Here is a 21064-nt window from a genome sequence, read left to right as displayed (position 1 = left end):
AACTGTAGGTATATACTATAGACTACCAAACCAGGGGGAGGAGCTCGATATGGAGTTCTCTCAAGAACTGGCAGTGGTCGTGCGCACATGGGACATGGTCATCATGAGCGACTTCAATTACCCAGACATCTCTTGGGACGAACATTCAGCTAAATTGGATTGGTTGCGTTGCTTCCTGACCTGTATCAAAGAGCTCACCCTGACTCAGGAAGTGCATGGGCAAACCAGAAGTAATGCTCTCCTGGATTTGGTCTTCGCCAAAGGAGACAATCTGGTGAGTAATTTGAATATAGAGGGTTGCCTGGGCAACAGCAACCATGAAACCATCACGTTCACTGTCCGTCACAAGGCAGGTAAATCAGCTACTAGGGTTGAAGTTTTAGACTTCAAAAAAGCAAATTTCAACAGTCTCAGGGCAATAGTAGGGTTAGTGCTGTGGGACCTGGAATGGAAGGTGGAAGGAGTGTATAAAGAGTGGTCGTTCCTCAAGGATACGATCCTCAAAGCACAAAGGAAGTCCATTCCTATGCAGAGGAAAGGTAGCAGAAGGGCTGGTAAGCAGGCCTGTGTGAAGCAGCAAGTATTGGATTTGGCTTCGAATTCAGTCGATTCAGAGGGACAGTGATTCGATTTGGTGATTCGAATTACTGTCCTGATTTGATTTGGCTGATTTGGATTCGTAGATTTGGCTGCCGAATCAGGCCAAATCTCCTCTGAATTGAACAGGAGGTGGCAGCAGTGCCACGCGATTGTGTGGCAGTGGCAAGTGGGGCCCCACCCCCAGCCACCTTCTTGGCTTCCCCACCAGGCCCTAGCTTCTGGGCACGTAAAAAAAAAAAAAAAAAAAAAAGCTCCACAGTCATATGCTGCAGCAGTGGCAATCAGGGCCTCTGGGGGCTCGTGGCAGAGGCCCCCATAAAGTATGGGGCAGCTGGTGCAGCAGGGATTGTCCTCCCCCTGCCTGGCACCTGTGCAGCAGCTGTCACATCACACTGGTGCAGTGCAGCTTGTCAGGGCACCACACACTGTCCCAGAGCTGAGGCAGCTCCAGCAGTCACCCGGAGCCTGGCAGCACTCAGCCTGAGTGGCTCCAGCTCCTGGACACTGCCTGGAGCCCTGTGGTGCCATGCCAAGCCATGGTGCACCAGCATGATGCAATAGCTACCACGTGGGTGCCAGGTGGGTGGACCATCAGCACTGCCTCCTTCTGTGTGGGGGGACTCTGCCATAAGCCCCCAGAGGCCTTGATTGCTGCTGCTGCAGCCGATGAGTGCAAAGGTTTTTTTGTTTAAGTGCTGGGACACTGGGGTCCCTTTCCCCCTCCTCCGGCACCCCTCCTTCCTACTTACCAGCACAGAGCCCAGGTCCAGCTCCCTGTGGTGACAACTGGGGACTGACTGAACCTCTGAATTTATTCAGAGGCTTCCAAATTGATTCAGAGGCTTCCGATTCGATTTGGAGGCTTCTGATTCAATTCAGACCTTATAATGGGCCTCCCGATTCAATTTGGATTCAGAGATTTGGCCTCCAAATCAGATCGGCTCGAAGCTTCACACCACCCTACTGGTAAACCCTCTTGGCTTAATAGGGGTATCATGGTCCTCTTCAAAAAGAAGAAAGAGGCATACAAACAATAGAAGCTTGGGATAGTCCCCAAGGAAGACTATACAACAATGGGCTATACTCAGAAGGAGCAGATTAGAAAGGCTAAGGTGGTGACTGAATTTAAACTAGGAACAGAAATCAAGGACAATAATAAGTTCTTCAGGTATGTAGGAAATAGGAGGAAAACAAATGGAAGTGTGGGGCCATTGCTTAACTCAGGACAGCTGATAACTGACACTCAGGAGAAAACTGAACTTCTGAATGACTACTTTGCTTTGGTATTTCACTGGACTAAGCAGAAAATCATACTAGATAAGGTTCAGAATGGGCATGGTGGGAATGACTGCCTTCCTATTTGAGCTGGTGTGTGATCAGTTAGAAAAGTTAGACATAAGTCAACAGGACCTGATGAACTTAATCTGAGAGTGCTGAAGGAGCTGGCTGAAGTCATCGTGGGACCTCTGATGAAACTCTTCCAAAACTCGTGACACTCGAGTCTTACTGAAGACTGTAAGAGGGCCAATGTTGTGCCCATCTTCACTAAGGGGAGGAGAGAGGACCTGGGCAACTATAAGCCAATTAACTATCCCAAGACAAATCCTGGAAAAATTCATCAAGGAGTCTCTGTGCAATACACTTGCCGAAGGTACGATTCTGAATGACAGCCAGCATGGCTTCATTGCAGGCAGGTCTTGTTTTACCAATCTCATCTCCTTCTATGACCAGATAACTCGCTACTTTGATAAGAGAGAGGATGTCAAAACTGTGTACCTAGACTTCCAAAAGGCCATTTGATCTGGTATCCCATGAAGTTCTCACAGGAAAATTGGAGGATTGTGGGCTTAACTGCAGGACAATGAGGTGGGTAAGAAGCTGGCTGTGGGGTAGGGCCCAGAGAGGTCTAATGAACAGATCTGTGTCATCCTGGTGAGAAGTGGTCAGTGGTGTCCCACAGGGGTCTGTGCTTGGTCCATTCTTTTTCAACATCTTTATCAATGATTTGGATTTGGGGGTGAAGAGCTCACTGGCCAAGTTTGTGGATGACACCAAGTTATGGGGGAGCATGGTCACACTTGAAAATAGGCTGCAGATACAGGTGGACCTATATAGACTGGCAAGTTGGGCAAAATGGAACCAGATAAAGTTCAACATTGAGAAGTGTGAAGTGCTCCATCTGGGGATGAACAATCCCCAACATATTTCCAGGCTTGGTGGTGCCAAACTGACTAGCATCATAGCTGAAAGGAACCTAGGGGTAATAATATACCATAGTATTAACATGAGCCATCAGTGCGATGCTGTAGCCAGAAGGGCAAAAAATATTCTGACCTCCATCAACCAATGCATCTCAAGCAAAACCAAGGAAGTGATTCTTCCACGTTACTCAGCAGTGGTGAGAACACAGCTGGAGTAGTGGATCCAGTTCTGCACTTCAACAAGAATGTGGAAAAGCTTGAGAGTCCAGAGAAGGGCCACGTGTATGATCAGATACTTACAAGGCAAGCCATATGACTTGGGTATCTTCAGCCTAAAAAAGAGAAGGTTGAGAGGGGACTTGGTAGCAGCTTACCACTATATCAGGGGAATACATCAAGGGCTCAGCAAGGAACTGTTCACTAAGCCACTCTTGGGGAAAATGAGGAGTAATGGTCACAAACTCTTGGAAGACCATTTCAGCCTTAACACTAGGAGAAAAGCTCTTCATAGTTAGGGTGTCCAGACTGTGGAATAAACTCCCTCCAGAGGTAGTGCAGTCATCTACCCTGGAAATCTTCAAGAAGAGACTGGACGTTCACCTTGCTGGGGTCACCTGACCCCAATTGTTTTTCCTGTCTAGTACAGGGGGGGATGGACCTGATGATCTTGTGAGCTCTCTTACAATCTATGAATATATGAGAAGGTCATAAGACTTCTTTATAATGGAAAATATTAATTAATGTTGCATGCAGGGCTTGTATAATCCCTTCAAGTCCATTGACTTTGGTTTATAAATCAGATCTTAATGTTTACTGCTTATCGTATCTAATGATTGAATTTTCACTTGCAGTAGTGTAAGACAGGAGTGGCTTCTCTGAACTGAGTGGAATTACACTAAAATGAAACTGATGTATATAATATGAGAATGAGGCCATTGAAATCTGAATTGTGAACACTGCATTTATATTAATAAGAAAGGATGAGAGAAGAAATACCAAAAAAAATCCAGAAAAGCATGACACTGGCTAAAAGTGTTCATAGTTTATGAATAGTCAGTTTAGAAGGAAAACAAAGTATGCTTTCTTTAGAAATAGTGCGGAGTGATATATGGTATTTCATCCTAGCTGAAATAGATCTGTGAGAGAATTTTAGAGTTTGTGACATTTATAATTGTTCTATTATGGACAGAAAGAGATCATCTCTGAATCAGCCTAACTGGATAATAACAAATGGGAAATTACACTTGGTTCCAGTTTGTTTCTGATAGCCTTGCCTTGGCCTTGAATCATAATTGCAATGCTGATTTTTAAGGGCACATGTACACATTTGCAGGATCCAGTCTATGATCATGCAGTTTACTTTAATGTTTATCAATGATGGGACCCATACTAGGAATGCAATCTAAGCACATCAGGATAGGGAGAAAGGGTGGGTAAGATCAGAGGGGACTAGCAAGTCCTCTGGGGAGTGGGAATTCGTGAGATTGGGTGGGGCTGGTGAGTCCACAGGGGAGTGCCTGGCGGGGGTTGGGGAAGGCAAAAGGGCTAAAAATAACCTGTTCAGGGTTGGGTGTGGTGTAGAAAAAGTTGGACTTTCCCAGTCCTGGGGCTGTATTCCAAACATGTATACAGGTTTGGTTAGATCAGGCATGGGTTAAGTCAAACTACATAGTGCACCTCCTTGGCTGAACTAAATTAGATCAGGCTATCTATTTTTACCTGCTCTAAACTCTCTGAATATATGTACAGTTCAGCACTTAGATTGACCTAACCCTTGTTAGGTCAATCTAAGTGTAATGTCTGCACATACTCTAAGGCTGAAGCATCTGCTAAATCTGAACTTATGTATTAAATATTTGGAGACTTTGTTAATTAACTCTAACATTATTATAATCTCCTTAACAGTATTTCAAAATAACTGGCTGTGATTAATAGACCATGATAAGAATTTTGATCAGTCATGATCTAATGGTTTTTTCTGTAAAAAAAGGGAAGAATTTATTGTACATTAAAATTACTTTGTTTGAATTAATTGTAGATTTCAATCTTGTTTGAAAAATGCAATCTTCATCCATTCAGTGACATACAAAGTTAGTTTCTTCTGTTCAAACATTTACAAACCTATTTCCTTTTCTTCTGCCATTATATCATTTAATTTCATGTGGTTTTAATGAGTGACTGTTTTCAGCAGTTTCTGGGAGATTCAGTCAGCAATATTTCATTCTGGAATAAAAGCTAATGATCCATAAATTCTTAATGCCATATTTTTATAGCCAGTAAATTAGTCTTTAATGGGTTCAATAAGTTCTGTGATGTATGTCATTAATTGTTAATGGTGTTTTAACTAGATAATTGTTGTGAAAGGTTGTTTATCATCACCATTGGTAAATGACTGATCCTTGCAATCTGTTCTGCCTCCTACGGCTGAACTTACCCTATCTACCACCATATACTGAAAATCAGGAGCATGAGGCAGAGATCAAATAGCACATTCAAATGTTTCTAGTGGATAAAAAACCGTCACCTACAGACCGGCAGATTTAATAAGGTCAGATTAGTTTTCCTTTTCCAAATGAAAATACATCCATATCATATCCTAGTGCTCTTTGCACATAGCGCAGACATATTATAAATCACCCTTGTCTGAGTAGTAAGAATACTTGCGCTTAGATGAAAACCAGTTCAGGCATTAAATTACCTAAAGATTATCCTAGCCAATGATTTAGTGATCTGAGTAGCAAGTGAAGCTTAGATAGTCATTAGTATTTTCTCTTTAGGATAAAGGGCGTAGTATTACCCTAACTACATGAAGTAATGAGAGAAAACACTTCCCTAGAAATGCTGAGTGAGACAGACTCTTCAGCATGTAAAACTAGCTGTAGACAGCAAGAGTCACCCCTTGACTGGAATGATTAGACAGAATGCAGAGCTTTATTGATTGTTTCAATTAGAGGATACATTTATAAGGTCAGTTATTTCTTTGATCCAGTCCTGTTTAATTAAATATAATATCTATATGAAGCCCTGTTTCTCAGAACATAGGAGCTGCTAGTTATTGGGTCTGACTGTAAGTCCATCTTACCGGGTATCCTATGTCACATGGTGGCAGAGAGTGGATGCTACTGATGCACGTTTCCTCCAAGACTTTGTCCAATCCCTTTTCTGAATGTTGCTAAACTGTCAGCTTGCACAACATCTTGTAGCAATGAGCGCCACATTTTAATTACACACAGTGTGAAAAAGAACTTCCTTTTGGTGGTTTTAAACATACTACCTACTACATTTATTTTATGGGCCCTAGTTCTTGTATTGTGAAAGACAGTAAATACTAAATTCCTATTTATTTTCTCTTTATCGTTTAGTATTTTGTAAACCCTTATCATGTAGGGATCAAATGGCAGGAGACAGTTTCTTTGTTCACAGTTACAAGCCCACCTCCAAACAAGCAGTCTACCCAAACAGCTCTCTCAGCACCTTTCTCAGGAACGCTACAAGTCACTCTGTGATTGTCTCATAGCTTCTTGTTGCTTTCTCTGTGTGCTTCTCTGACCTTTCTATTGCTTCTGTCTCCATTACCTCAGATTCCTAAATGTCTTGGCAGATGGCTTTCTGGTGCTGATTCTTCCATTTTCAGATAGCTAGTCCATAAATACATTTGATTGATGTGCTATAGTCCTTCCATTGCTACACTTGAAGATACAGGAGGTCATTTTCCTGGGAATCATAGTTAATAAAGCTGAGACTTTAGTAATTGATTAAAAAGATTAGGGACAACATTCTGAGTTGACCTAAATGTTGGTGTAGTTTAAAGTTACACACTGGTGAACCAGTGAGTGAAAGCCAGCTGTAGTAACCTACTCAAGGAGAAGCAGAAGAGCATATACAAAAGCAGAATCCAGAAGAGCATATAAAAAAAGCACCTGGTAAAGCTCCCAGGGGCAGGGAACTACTTCCCACCCCTGCTTACCCAGCTGATCAGGAGCAAATTTGCTCCCAGTCAGCTGTCTACATGTGCCTTACTGTGCAGTAATTACTCAGCAGTTAATTTCCTACTTGCATTTGCAGGTAGCAAATTAACTACTGAGTACAGCAAATTATTGTGCAGTAAGGGTCTGCATGTGTAAATAGAGATGCTTACAACACAGTAATTGTCTCTATTGTGCAGTAAAACATCTTGCATAGATGCATCCAGTGTGTAGCTAAGCATTCATAATTTATTATGAAAGGTAATAAGAGGACACATTTACCAGTTATGACAAAGTACTGTATAGGACAGACTGTCCTCATGCATTTGTCAGCAAGTCTGTCTCTGCTCTTATAGGCTGCTTGCAGACATGAGAAAAAACCAAACACTCTTTACTTTAAATTTGGTGCACTCCCATGCCAAGCCCAGCACATGCCCAGAAGAGGCAGGGCATTACTCTGACCTGGCTCTCCAACATCTTTATAGATCAGGTGCTTTTTAGTGGGGCTTTTTTGACACTTATCTAATAGCTAATTGAATCAGCTACTAGGTAAAAGGACCAAAAGGCCTTGAAGGTGCTTATCAAAAGTGGAGCACCTTCATTAACTGGTGTCCCTTCCAGCGGCTGGGCTGCTGCAGTCCAGTCTCATGCCTGGTGCTGTCTCAGGATGGGAGCGGGGGACAGAAGTGGGGAAGAGGGCTTGGACTGGTAGTTTCCCAGCCTGCTTCAGTTTACCTGCCCCTACTCCAATGCAGGCTGGGAAAAAAACAGACCAAGCTCCCTCCCCTTCCTTCTCCCCCGCTCCCATCCTGAGACAGCATTGGCACTGGGAGAGGCGTGGTGAAGCTAAGGGAAGAGGTTCCCAACATGCAGCCTCTCTTGCTGGATTAGCTCACAATTGGAGCTTGATTCCCAACCCAACAGCTAATAGCTGGTCTAACCCATGGCACTTTCTGTGAAGTATCATGAGTTAGATCAGGGAGCTGCACTTCTGTCTGTTCCTATTGTCTTTACACTAACAGTCCAACTAATGCCAACAAACAGGGCCTTGTGCAGTTACTCATGTAAAACATTTCACTGGGTTGTCCTATAAATTATTATTTTTTAAATACCTTTGAGGTTTACGAAATGAATTAATTTTGTAAAACTCACCAGTTGGGGAAATTGCTCTGGAAGCATTTTGCAAAATCTAATATTTCACCATATGCAAATCTCCAGGAAACAAGCCTACCACAATCTTATCTTAAGCCTTCAATTCCTACTCTTGCTTTGCTCCTCTCATAGAAGCTGACCATAATCTGTTTAATAACTGTATGGTCTATTTACAGTATTCTAAACAAAACACACCCTAAGACAATAATCTTTTTTTTCAGTTGTTTAATGAATATAAGGTTAATTTTATTAGTACTAAATGGGCAGCATTTTCAGTTTTAATCTTTAAAGTCATAGGCTTGATATGGTTTTCAAAGGAACCTGAATTTACAGACCCCCAAGAAGGTAGGCTGTGTAGGACTCCTGGACTAAAAAGAAGACTTAGGCCTAGAGAGGTAAACAGGCTGTACTGGGAAAAGGAGTGCTCCCTGCTCCCATCCCCAGTCTCTCCCAATGACATCAACAGGAAAGTACACTCTTCCCAAATTCTGCCATTTTTATTGCCAGGTTTAAAGGGATTCAGTACATTGGTTCCAGTGGCCCAGATGAAAACAAAACAGGCTGCATCCAAAAACAGTCCCACAACTTCCACCTCTGTAATGTGGTTGGGGTGGGTGTAAAGCTATAGTATCATATGAACAAAAGGGATCACCTGGGTTATCATATCTAGTCCCATAGTATCACAAGTACAATGTCACATAATCCTGTCAAAAGGTCTCATGCCTTGGGGTGTCTAAATTTGGGCCGCTGACCCAGTGGCTCCAACCTTGATCATGGAGGCAAATTTATGCCAGTTCCAATATTAAAATCAACTGTACAGCTTTGATATATAGCAAGTCAGGACTAAATTAAAAATCGGCAAAAAAGCAGAATATGTTCTTTTGAGATTAAGGCAAGAATATTTTGCATCTGGTGAACAAGCTGGGATTTTGTTTTCATGTAGCTAAATAAAGGGGAAACCCAGCATTACATACCAGACATCTAGGATAATAATGGGACAATAATCATAAGCACCACAGAGGAGTGCACAGGATTTCAAAGGCTGAGCATCTTTATAGCCTTAGTGGAGGTACCAATGATATGAGTCAATCTAACTCCCTCCAGTATTTGCAGATCCCTACAGTGCTTCCATAGGATAATATATTGCTGGATGCACCTAACCTCATTACAGGAACTGAAGGTGGTTTTTTCATGTCTAATGCTGGGAAATTGTCCAGCTTAGGCAGTCAGTTTTTAAAAAACATGTATTAAAACGTGTGAAAAATGTAAATGATAGAAGAGAGACCAGTCCTATGAGGTGCTCAGAACCTTCTTCCCCTCTTGAGGTCAGCACCTCACAAAAACATGCCTTTATAGTAGTATAGTAGTTGATTGCCAATGCTGAAGTGGCTTGTAAGGAGTTATTATAATTAAATTCATATTTTAAAAAATCCAAATTGCTGGAGAAAGTACAAACCTCTCTCAACAAGTTTTCTTTCTAAAATGAGGACAAGTTTCTTTAATTTATTTACTCTCAACTCCCCTGACCTTAAGAACTTAATCCTCTGACCTCTAACCATGGTAATAATCCTTATTCTTGTGAACACTGAGTTTGACATTAGCTCACATAAGAATTAGGATTTGCAGATGGTCCTCTGTGACCCCTGGCAAATCTTTTAATTTGCTGTGGCTCAGCTCCCCAGTTCCTGCAGGTCTCCTATGCAAAGCCAGTATAATACTATTTCCTTCCCCTCAGTCTCTCTTGCCCATTAGTTTCATTGTGAATTCTTTCAAGCAAGGAACTGTCTTGCTGTACACATAAGATACCTGGCATGATGGGTCACACATCTTGGTTAAGACCTATAAGTGTTACCCATTATTTATTATGTAAGTAATAAAGTCAAAACTGAGGACTTAAATTTTTGATCATATAATTGTTAGATGGTGGCATTTAGTAACTTCTGTAGACTTTTTCTCTTAAAAAATAGAATTCCATACAAAGCAACTATATTTCATTTAAATACTATCTTTAAACTTGGCAAGGGAAAAAATTATTTCTACATCTTCTCTGAGGTGGTTTTACCCTCACACATTTGCTCTTTAATTTTCAAAGCTCCCACACCCACTTTCTACTTAGCACCAGCAGAGTAACCAAGGGTGAGCAACTGGGGCACGAGCTCCTGGCACTCAGTGAAGGGGCTGGGGGAATGGAGGCAGGAGGGCACTGGAATGGAGGCAGGAGGGGTTGAGGCTCCAGCTATGCGGAGTGGACTGGGGACAAGACGCCACTGTGAAGGGAGGTGTCGCTGTCAGTAACTAGGTTAAACCTGCCCTGGCCTTGCAGCTACTGCCAAATTAAGAGTTTTACACTGTCACTTGGCATATAAATCTGCAGCGGATGTGGGGCCAGGGAAGGGTATATCTGGCTGATGGTGGTAACACCTCCTCTCAGCATCCTCTCTGACTCTGGAGCCTCAAGGCCTTCTGCCTCCATTCCAGAGGCATAAATCCTATTAGGAGGCCTCTTCTGTGCAAGGCACAAATTCTACCAGTTACAGCCACTCAGGCATGGTCCCAGGAGGGTGCACCCCCTTTCATTCCTGCTTCACCCAAAGTTTAAAACCAACTGCCTGGCAGTGGCAGCAGTGTTTCTAGCCAGGCAGTGCTAAGGGAGTCACCTGAATTCATGGTTCATTATAATCTACCTGATCCCTTCTAAACTCTTCATTCTGCAGGTGTTAACAATCCCCTCTCCTTTTTAGTGGACTTGATGTTCCACTAAACAAGCTATTCTTTCTTGTGCAATTCTGCTGTTAGCTTCTCATGGCAATGTACCTTCTATTTCACAGTGGTAGCTAAAAACCATTAACTCAGATGTGGAAACATGAACTCAAGTGAGGAAATAACTTTCAGTGAATCATGGGATGCACTGTCAAGATGCTCAAGAAGGCTAGATTTTGTTTTATGAATCTGAAAAAAATGTACATTTAATTCTAATGACTATAGGACTAATGAAACAACATCTTTGGATTTTTTTTTGCCCAATTTATTGCGTTTTTATATATAATATGTGATGCAGCAAATTAATGCACGTTCTAATAGGTACAGTTATTTGTGCTTTGGTGTTAAACTTAATAGGCCCTAGGCCGCTAGTGTATTAGGAAAAAAAAAACCTAGTTCCTTTTTAACTGGAGGAAAAAATGTTATATGTGATAATCAGCGATCCTAGTTTTCTCTGATAAAAAAAAACAATTTTTGGTTTAAAAACAACCCCCAAATCTACTTTTTTCCATGATTAAAATGAAACACTACTAATATATAATTTTGTTTTAATCATGGAAAAATGTGTTTTTTTTAAATCTGAAAATTGAGGATTTTTTTATCAGAGAAAACCAGGATCCCTGGTGATGATGCACCACACCATCTGCAAATGTGTCAACAACAACATGTACCCTCCTTTGAAAATCCTAGACCCACCCATGCCTTGGCCTGGCTCAGTCCCAAGAGTTTATACTCTGTTTGGTTCTTTTCCCCATAAGGCAGTGGGGCCCTTCAGGTTAAATATGTCCCTGGCTCATCCCAGTTTGTGAGTCCCCTTGTCTCCCTACTAGGATAAGTCAGGATAACAAACCTCTATTTTTGTTTCCCTTACAGAGGTAGTTTTTATCATCCTTTTGAAAGACAGAGAATATATAGTGCATGTTCAGGTTTATATTTTAAGTGGGATTTTCTTGAGTGCTCAGCACTGGTTTAAATCTACTCCCACAGAGTAGGAAGGCAGCCAATGCTGAATGCTTTAAATAATTCCACCCTTACTATTCAAGCTGTTTCCTTACTTTTTTGCAGACATAAGCAATTTCTTCTGTTTGCATCATCCTTGGCTCGGGTTTGTTTCGATGGGGACAGACTACATTCAAATTGCTGTGATGCTCAGTGCTGATAGTGACACAGAGTAGCTACTAACTAGTAGCTAGTACCTTGTATCCCTGTTTCCCTGAAACCTTGAAGGTTTGGTCTCTGCTTCATCAGCCATATGCAGACTTTTTAGCTGGGTTCAGAGGAGTGACTAGAAATAGCTACACGTATGGAAAAAAATAGTTTACTGCATTCATTGTGTGCACATCTGCAATAGCTCTGATTTCAGGAATTGTAACTGAGACCAGAACTTTATTAAGCAGGCCTGACAATCAGCAAATGATCCTACCTTTATTTTTGTGCTTTGATATACAATAAAACAATTAGTATTATATGAATTTCAGCAGAAAAGCATTATATCCATCCCATTTTTCCTGAGACTGTCTAGAATTTTGGAGGCCAATCCCAGGCATGGGGCACAGATTAAAATTGAGCATCCCGGGTGTGGGGCACAGTCCAGCAGGGAAGGGAAGTAATGTAGTACCCCAGGAAGGCAGCCAGGCAGGCTGGTTGTCCCAGCATGCCACTCTGCCTCCACCTTTCCCTGCAGTGGGCCACTGACTTAAGAGGGGAGGAAAAGGGGAGGGGGGGAGGGGGCGATGTACCAGATGTCCTGTATTTCCAGTAGTGATGGATAGTTACCCTAAATCTAACAGACTTGTCTGATTCACCACTTCACTATTCTATGGCTTTCACTGGAGGTATACTGGGATAAAACTGCAGTGATGCAGTGGTAAACTAAACATTCATAATTTTACATATATTATATTTTGTGTTTGGTAATAACAACACTTGCTGTCTCATATATGTGGCCTTCTTTGGGAAAAATTATTCAGCCCCAGTGAAATACAGCCTCCATGTTCGTGAACACAAGTGTGTCAGCTCTTGGCCTCAAACCTGGCCAAGCATGACCACTCATCCTGGGCTGCCACTCAGACTGGGTAAGGCTGGCCTGAAGCCTCCATCAGGGTCTAGCCCTCTGCCCACTCCGTGTCACCAGAGTGGCCAATCCAGGTAATTTGACCCTCCATTTCCCCCATATAAGCTCTTAATCAGGAACAAGAAATGTCTGGGCAAAAGGGCTTAATCTGATACCAGACCACTTTGCTGTTCCCTCTGTCTTGCTCTCTGACTCTTCTCCCTGCTTGCTCCCAGCTTGCTCTCTGACTCTGCTCTATGCCTGATCTCTTGGCTGCTTGACTCAGCTCATTCCTAGACCCCGCTCGCAGACTGACCACCTGACTTGTGCTTAGAGTCTTCCTGTTCCCCCTGACCCTGTCTGGCACCTTGATCCTCCGGTGGCCCCAGACCTGGCCACCAGTGACCTAGTGTGACAGTTTGACTGGAGCACCCATTCAGTGAAGTGGGTCCAGTCTGAAGCCCAAACCCTGCTGGTGTTCTTGGACCTGCCCACCTCAGATGCTACATCCCAGGGAGACTTGAAGGTTAGACAGGATTAGCCGGACCAGCTGGCCTTCTTCTGACAAGTACTAGAAGCCTGGGTGCAGCAGTTGCAGGCCAAAGAACTATCCCTCCAGTCTGAGGTGGCATACTACTAGGAGAGCAACCAGCACTGATGGAAGCATGATGTTTGGAGAAGAAAATTGTTGCATTCCAGGCCTATCTGGCAGAGTCTTGTGCTGTGCTTCCATTACCTGAGAGGTACAATGGAGACCAGCAGCATTTCAGGGGATTTCTTATTCAATGCCACCTTTTGTTTCTAACTCAACTTGAAACCTACTCCCCAGGAAAAGGGGAGCCTTGTAATAAGGCTGACAGAAGATGCTCTGAATTGCGCCTCCTCACCGATGGAGAACAACAACCCCATCTTCCAGGACCTGGAGGCATTCCTTCAAGAACGCTCCACAATGTTTGATGATCTCCACTGGGCCCAGAGAGCAGAAGCCAATTAAGGAAACTTTGTCAGGGGCAGAGTACACCACCTTCATGAAGTCCAGGAGGAATTAAAACAACATCTAGAAAAGAGAGAGACATATAAGCACCAATCAAACCAGAATCAACAGGCAGGGCCCACCTGCCCTGTGGGACAGAAAGAGTGGTTGTCAGCTGAACACCTTCACACAGACCAGCCTTCACGGAAGCTAGACCACCACTTCCTTGGCCTCTTCTGCACAACCCAGCAAATCAACCTAGTAATATCTGAACTACAACTTCCCCAGACACTGAGAGCCAAGTGATATTCCACGTATCACTACTCAAGGCACAAACCCTCTGGCTTGCATTCTGGCTGTGTTGTTTGCCTGGTATCCCAGCTCTCCATCCACCTTGTTCTCTGACTCCATTCTCTGCTTGATCTCCTGGCTTACTTATTCAGCTTTTCCCTAAATTCTGCTCTTGGAATGATTTCCTGGCTTCCTGACTTGGATTGTGCTTCGATTCTGCCTGCTCCTCCTGTCCCTGGTTTGCGCCTCAATCCTCAAATGTCCCCAGACCTGGCTGCCTATGACACAACATGACCAGGAGTGAAAAAACAATCGTACATATAAACAACATACTTGGAAATGAGACCCTGGTGTATCCTCTAAGTTGATGTTTTGTGTTCTGTTAGGCAGTTGAGCTAGCAGATGCTGCCACAAGTTTGCAGATACAAAATTATTATAGGTATAATTTGCATCCTTTGTGCGTCCAGAAAGAAAGATGGGCCTTGTGCATATTTAGGCTTGTATTTAAAAGCATGTCACAAACTATTAACCCATGTACACATACCTTGTGCACATAAATAGTCTGGGTTCATGCAAGTATTTTAATCAGCTTCAAGTCAAGTCTATAAATCCATTCCAGAAGCGCAGAGGGAATGGTGATCCACCCCTAAGAAGGATACCCACATGTTCTCCTGATTTAGAGGAAATCCCTGGGTGATATAAAGATCCACAGCCAGATTTCCACTACCCACTCTTCATGCTGGGGGGTTGCTGGGGTGGAGTAGGTTAATGGAAACAAGGGAATAAAGACAAATTAAGATATACCTGTGATCATCAGCCAGTTCAGTGATCCCTAGGGCTGATCTATATTAGGAAGAGTTATTTTAGTTCCCAGGTAGCTCCAGGATTGAGGGAGCAGAAAGGGGATTTACTCCCTGCTTTCTTGACCTTCCACCACCAACCATCACTTGCACTGGCCCATAAGACTGTTCACATAAGAAAGGCTTTCTCATATGTGAGGAGGAAATGTGTTCATTAACTATTTAGTCCCGATGACAATTTCACAAGGTAGGTATCAGAAAAAAGTACCTTTACCAGAAGGACAATTAGAAATTAAACACTTTACAGAACTACCTGGGTCATCATCAAAGAAGGAGCCATTGCTGGAAAGTAAATTAGGTAAGATACTGCTGGGTTTTTCAAAGAGGAAAATCTTGACTGATGCAGATGATTGTACTGACTGACTTAGGAGATCTTTTCCAAACATGTGATTCCATGATTTGCTTCAAAAAGAAGGCGAGGAAATTGGACTGCCATGGGTAGGACATAAACAAACACAAACTTCTCATAAATGTAGACTTTAAATTGAGATTAGGCTCACTGGTGATTACATCTCATAGATTTCATAGATGTTAGGGTTGGAAGGGACCTGGCAGATCATCGTGTCTGACCCCCTGCTCCAGGCAGGAATGAGTGCTGGGGTTAAGTAACCCCAGCCAGATGCCTATCCAATCTTCTTTTCACAGGTAACTCTTAACACTGATGCTGACTGTCTCTGTTCCCCATGGAATCTCCTCTCCAGAAACCACTACTATTTTCACATGCTGAGAGGAAAGAGGAAGTTTTATTTCCTTACATGCTGTTTTCACATGGCTGGGAAAAAGAGACTTCAGAATACACCTACAATGTGAAACCTACCAACTTTTTACGCGGTGACTAAAAATGGTCCTGAAGATCAATCCACTAAAAAAATGACAGGGAGTGGGGGTGAGAAAAGACATGCTCCCCTTCTAAACTCGATCTATGTAAGAAAGGTGAAGTGCAAAATTTGAAACTGTAAGTAGCAATGGTGAAGGTGGCAGGTTTCCAATACCAGTGTTGTCATCTTATTCTGAAAAGTTGACCTTTTTACGCTAACACTGCATCTTTTCTTTTTCTGTATGACAGCATTTCGCCTTTTTGTGGAAACAGTTCTCTAATAGGTTTTCTCTTTGCCATTTATTACATATCATGTGCTAGGTTTGGTTTCTAATAGTTCCTTTTCATCCAGCTGCCTACTGCTGACTGTGGAAAGTGTAGGTTTGGCTCCATTGATGGCTCTCTGTAATGGCTGTGATTACACCCTCTGCATCTTCTTCACAGTGCCAGCCTTTCAATTGAACAGCACATTATGCCTGGATAAGACTCAAAGAGCAGCTTAATATCAGGGTTCTCTGGAGCTATAATAAGTGGTTCATGATTGAACAGATAAAGCCACATCAATATTTCCGTATGGTCCATGAGGTAAAACACATCAGTCCTACATACACGTATTTTTGCGTTAGGGGTTTGAACATGTATTTTACCATAGCACCAAAAAAAAAGAATTAATAGAAACAATACCATACAGAACATATAAGTATGAAACAGTCAATAGTCAACCACCAAGATGCCTGTTACAAGTGGCAGAGAAATACCCTCTTCTTGCAGGACCAGATAAATACACTTGTTACTCACTATTTTCAGACTGACTGTCTGCTATTAAACCTATGAAAGTGAAAATATCCTTTACAAAACATTTCACACCAGGATCTGGGACAGAAGCTCCATAAGCCGGTTTGATAAATCAGTTAAGCCTGATACTACATTCAACCACATTTATCTTAAACCAGTTTCAGCCATTTTAAAACTGGTTTATATGCACTGAATTTATGTTCTGTTACAGGTTTAAACCAGTTTCTGATCACTTAAGCCAGTTTATGTGTAACTTCTGTCCCTAGCCATGGTGAAACTGAGATATTTCACTTTTAAGCGTCTTTGAAGAACTTTTGGAAATGTCACCATGGCTAGGGACAGAAGTTACACATAAACCAGTTTAAGTGATCAGAAACTGGTTTAAACCTGTAACAAAATGGAAGCTCAGTGCACATAAACCAGTTTCAAAATGTTTGAAACTGGTTTAAGATAAACCTGGTTGAACGTAGTATCAGACTTAAGTGATTTGGGTCAAACCAGTTTATGAAACTTCAGTCCCAGACCCTTCCCGGTTCAAGTTAAATCAGAGCCTCCCAGCATGCTTTGCAGTCCTGGACTGGGCTGTTCTGTCTGCTCCAGAGAGCAGGGCAGGCCCCACCTCTCTGTTCCCTAGCTAGAGCAGTGAAGGCTGACAAGAAGCTGGGTGGGTCAGAGGGCAAACCCAGCTGGGGATACAGCCCAGTGTACAGGGGAGGGACTGCCCCCCCGGCAAACCCTGGCTGGAGGTCTGGAGCCAGAAACTGGGGGTGGAGGGTTAACACCCCCCCCCACCACCACTTTCCCCCCTCAAATTTACTGCTGGCTGCAACTGTAAACTACAAATCCCAGAGGCACCTGGAAGACCAAATGATGAGCAACCCTGTGGAGTCCTGCTGCTGTAGTTCTGGACTGCAAATCCCAGAGACCTCAGGGACAGCAGGAAAAGGAAGTTAACACACAGCCAGAAAGTTGTGCTCTAGTGGCCCCTGGCTCCTGACCTAAGCCATTGCAGGCATATGGCTGCATTTCCTGAATCAAAGGTAAATGTCTGTTCACTTCTTTTTCAATTTAATATGTGCAGTTTAGACTAACCTGCAAAGCCTGAGTCAATTCAGCTACAGGCTTTTTGATTGTCTGTACTTAGCTCATAAGTCCAAAAAGAATGTTAGCCAGGTCCATGTGTGGTCAGGGCTATAGGCACTACAATACTACCATTATTTACCACTTAGTTTAGGCAGCCTCATATGCTGAGAAATTGTGAGTTGGCCCCATGCCCCCTGTTGTGAAATGTAAAAGAAATAATACAACTTTGGGTTCTTCATTTACTTTTTGATTATTGAGACTTTGGGGTTCACATCTGCACCTTTTCCCCCTGCCCCTCCAAACATGAGGGCTAAAAATGTTCTATTTAATAGAAGCTGAAATTTTCACGCAATGAATCTGATTGAAGAAGCCAGAAGAAAATGCCAAATATTGCAGGATTTACAATAATTTCTCAAGAGGTGACAAGAGATTGAGAAGGGAGGCGGGGCTGCTATTCTCACTTTTATATAAATCTGCCCACATGTTTACTAGTGGTCATATTTACTGTCAGAAAAGCTTTGGCCAACAGGACAGGTTGTCTTTCAGATGTAAGGAGGAAAGATAACATATGTTCTTGTAAAAATATGTGAATATGCAATAGGACCTAGTTTTTCTATTACAGACTAATAGAAAGAGTTGAAGGGAGGATGCTCGTCCCCTTATTCACACGAAGTGGAATCATCTTACTCTACAAGCTCTCATAATGGATTCAAGCTATGGTATGTGTAACCTAGCCAAGCACTCAAGAGTTAGAAACTGCTAGAATTAAGTTTGTCTGTGCAACCTTATTTCATCCTCTGCATATGGATGCACTTTGACACAGTCTTTAACCATATGATGACACTGTACTTCTCAGAACACCTTCCTTGTTCAGTGCAGGGGCTGGATGGACTTGTTATAGAGCTGGGCAGTGAAGGAAGATATTATCTGTAGGACCCCTGCTTGGTTGGCTGCAGAAGAAATTATCATAATGGGTTTGCTATTCTGTCTGAAGCAGTTCCGTTCTGAAGCTTGCTACATACAGGTTCATTACTTCAAATTATTTTTCTGAGTGTCAAACATTATTCTAGGAAGACCCAATATCCAGGGTTATGACAGTAAAGATCTATGTTCACTGATGTCACATTTCATAAGAGCACAAGTAAAGTGAAGTACCTTTCTTCTGTAAACACTTTACCATTTCAATTAAAAAAAGTAACATTGCTTTTCTCTTTACAATATTATGCCAGTATTGGAATACACACTAGTAGGTGGAGTCTCTTCAGTCAATGACACTGTGGGTCATTCATCATGGTCAATTTTATCCTGTTGCTTTTTCAACCTTGCATCAGCAAAAAACCTGGAATCTGACAACAAAATATGGTGTTCCCTGATGTCTACTATCTCCTGGAGGAATTTGTTCACCATAGCCACTATCAATACCAACTGGAGAGACTTTCTGGGGAGTATGTGTCCTTGCAAATTGTGAGTGCCTTTAGAAAAGAAGAAGTTAGCATTCATTAAAAAGGGGACTGTGGTGACATTACTAGAACTAATGTGCTCTATCCAATCAAAGCCTGAGACTTAGTATGTGAATGGAAGTGCTCCTGTGAAAAACTCACTGGTGTTATGTGTCTAGTTCCCAGAGTTCGGATGCCTCCCTTTGCATTCACCATCAGCAATGCAATCATTCAAATAAGCTGAAATCAATCATATAATGAGTCCCACCATCTGATACTCATCTTTGAGGAGAATGAATAAATCATTGTGGCTTTGACAGGGCATTTATGCCATAAATTGCCCTAGGAAGTGGTGTGGCAACACTTTGATAGTTATGGCTGTGATAGTGGCAATTTAGGAATGAATGCATCTTTGTACTTTGGCCAGTTCGAATACTGGCACCTGTTGAAACTAAAACGGTACAGGGAGAAATCCTGCTGCTAATAACGATGCAGGAAACAAAACCCATTGCTGTCAGAGGAGAATTCATTGGAGACCTGATGGATGAAGCCCCCTGCCAGGATGAAACTTACCTGGGAGCAACAGGAAACTGATAAGCTCCTTTTTCTTCAGTGACAGAGAAAAGCTTGCAGGTCTGAACTGAGAGCAATCACTTTCATTCACCTTTCATCATTGAGGTTGTGCTTCAATAGGGAGTTCTCTCAAAACTGATCATGTTCCTCCTCCTGATAATCTTCTGTTCCGTGCAGTATCCCAGCTCAGTGGGATTCTCATTAATAATTAGTATTTTCATAAATAATGTAGTTCAACAGTAAATATTTGCTGTAGATAGCCACATTTACATAAGATCCTTATTGAATGAAAATGAATGATTCTCTCTTCATCTTGAATATTCTGTAGGACTAGGGACATCGTACATTAACTCTTAACAAATAGTGGAAATAAGTGTGAACACAGTGATATACACCTACCTCCAACATTTGTCGAGATTTTAAGCATAGCCTGAATGGAATCCTATTGTATACGAGAAAACATCAGTTACATAAAAATCCAATGTAATGTCTGTTTTCTGAGCTTATGTTAACTGTTTCCCTGTAAGTGCAGCAATGGCACTGGCAGATGCCTTTTCACTGTTTCTGCTTTTACTTATATGTTATAGGCAGGGATCCTGGTTTTCTCTAATTTAAAAAGATCCCCAATTTTTTAATTAAAAAAAGTAATCCCAAATCCACATTTTTCCATGATTAAAATGAAACATACACACACACACACACACACACACGTGTGTGTGTGTGTTTGTGTGTGTGTGTGTGTGTGTGTGTATTAGCAGTGTTTCATTTTAATCATAAAAAAATGTAGATTTGGGGTTACTTTTTTAAATCTGAAAACTGGGAATTTTTTTAAATCAGAGAAAACCAGGATCCTGGTTATTGGGCAGTCACAGTGTTTCAGGTATTATTCCTTATAATTCTGGGTGAGGTTTGAAGTAATGATTTTGGGTTATCCGTTTGATAAGAACTGCTTGAGAACACAGGAGACTGGACTTCAGAGAAGAAGGCCCCTTCTCTTTCAGTTACAATTTTTGTCACTTAACCTTTTACTCATAAAGCAAAAAATATAGGTGAAAATGAAGCATTGTCATTGATTTCAGGATTTTCAAGAAGGTTGTTTTTTCAAGTATATATAGCATAACTCCAATCAAGGGCAGGAGGATGACAGCTTTAGAAAAAACTTAACAAAAATGTGTCTCGTGTATATTTCTTTTGTCTGACAAGTGTTAACACCTTTCCTGATCTTGTGATGCCTACAGGGTGTTCCCTACTTGATGCAACAATAAAAATGGCTTTTCATTTGTTGCAATGCTGCTTTTCACTTCCTACATTCTTAGACATTTTTTAAACTATCATAGTAGCCACATGGGAAAAGATGATAATACATACATACTTTTACAAGTGGGAAAGCTGAGGCTAAGAGTTAAATAATTTAACATAGAAGCAGCAGTGATCAAGTCTGGGTGATCCATTCTGGTCCCCTGTCCTCAAAAGCAACTATGTCATATCAACTTATCAAGTTC

The sequence above is a fragment of the Crocodylus siamensis genome, chromosome 1 (genome assembly GCF_052110815.1).
Source record: "Crocodylus siamensis isolate JL-2025a chromosome 1, ASM5211081v1, whole genome shotgun sequence".
NCBI classification, from domain to species: Eukaryota; Metazoa; Chordata; order Crocodylia; family Crocodylidae; genus Crocodylus; species Crocodylus siamensis.
Note: the sequence above shows the minus strand (reverse complement) of the source record.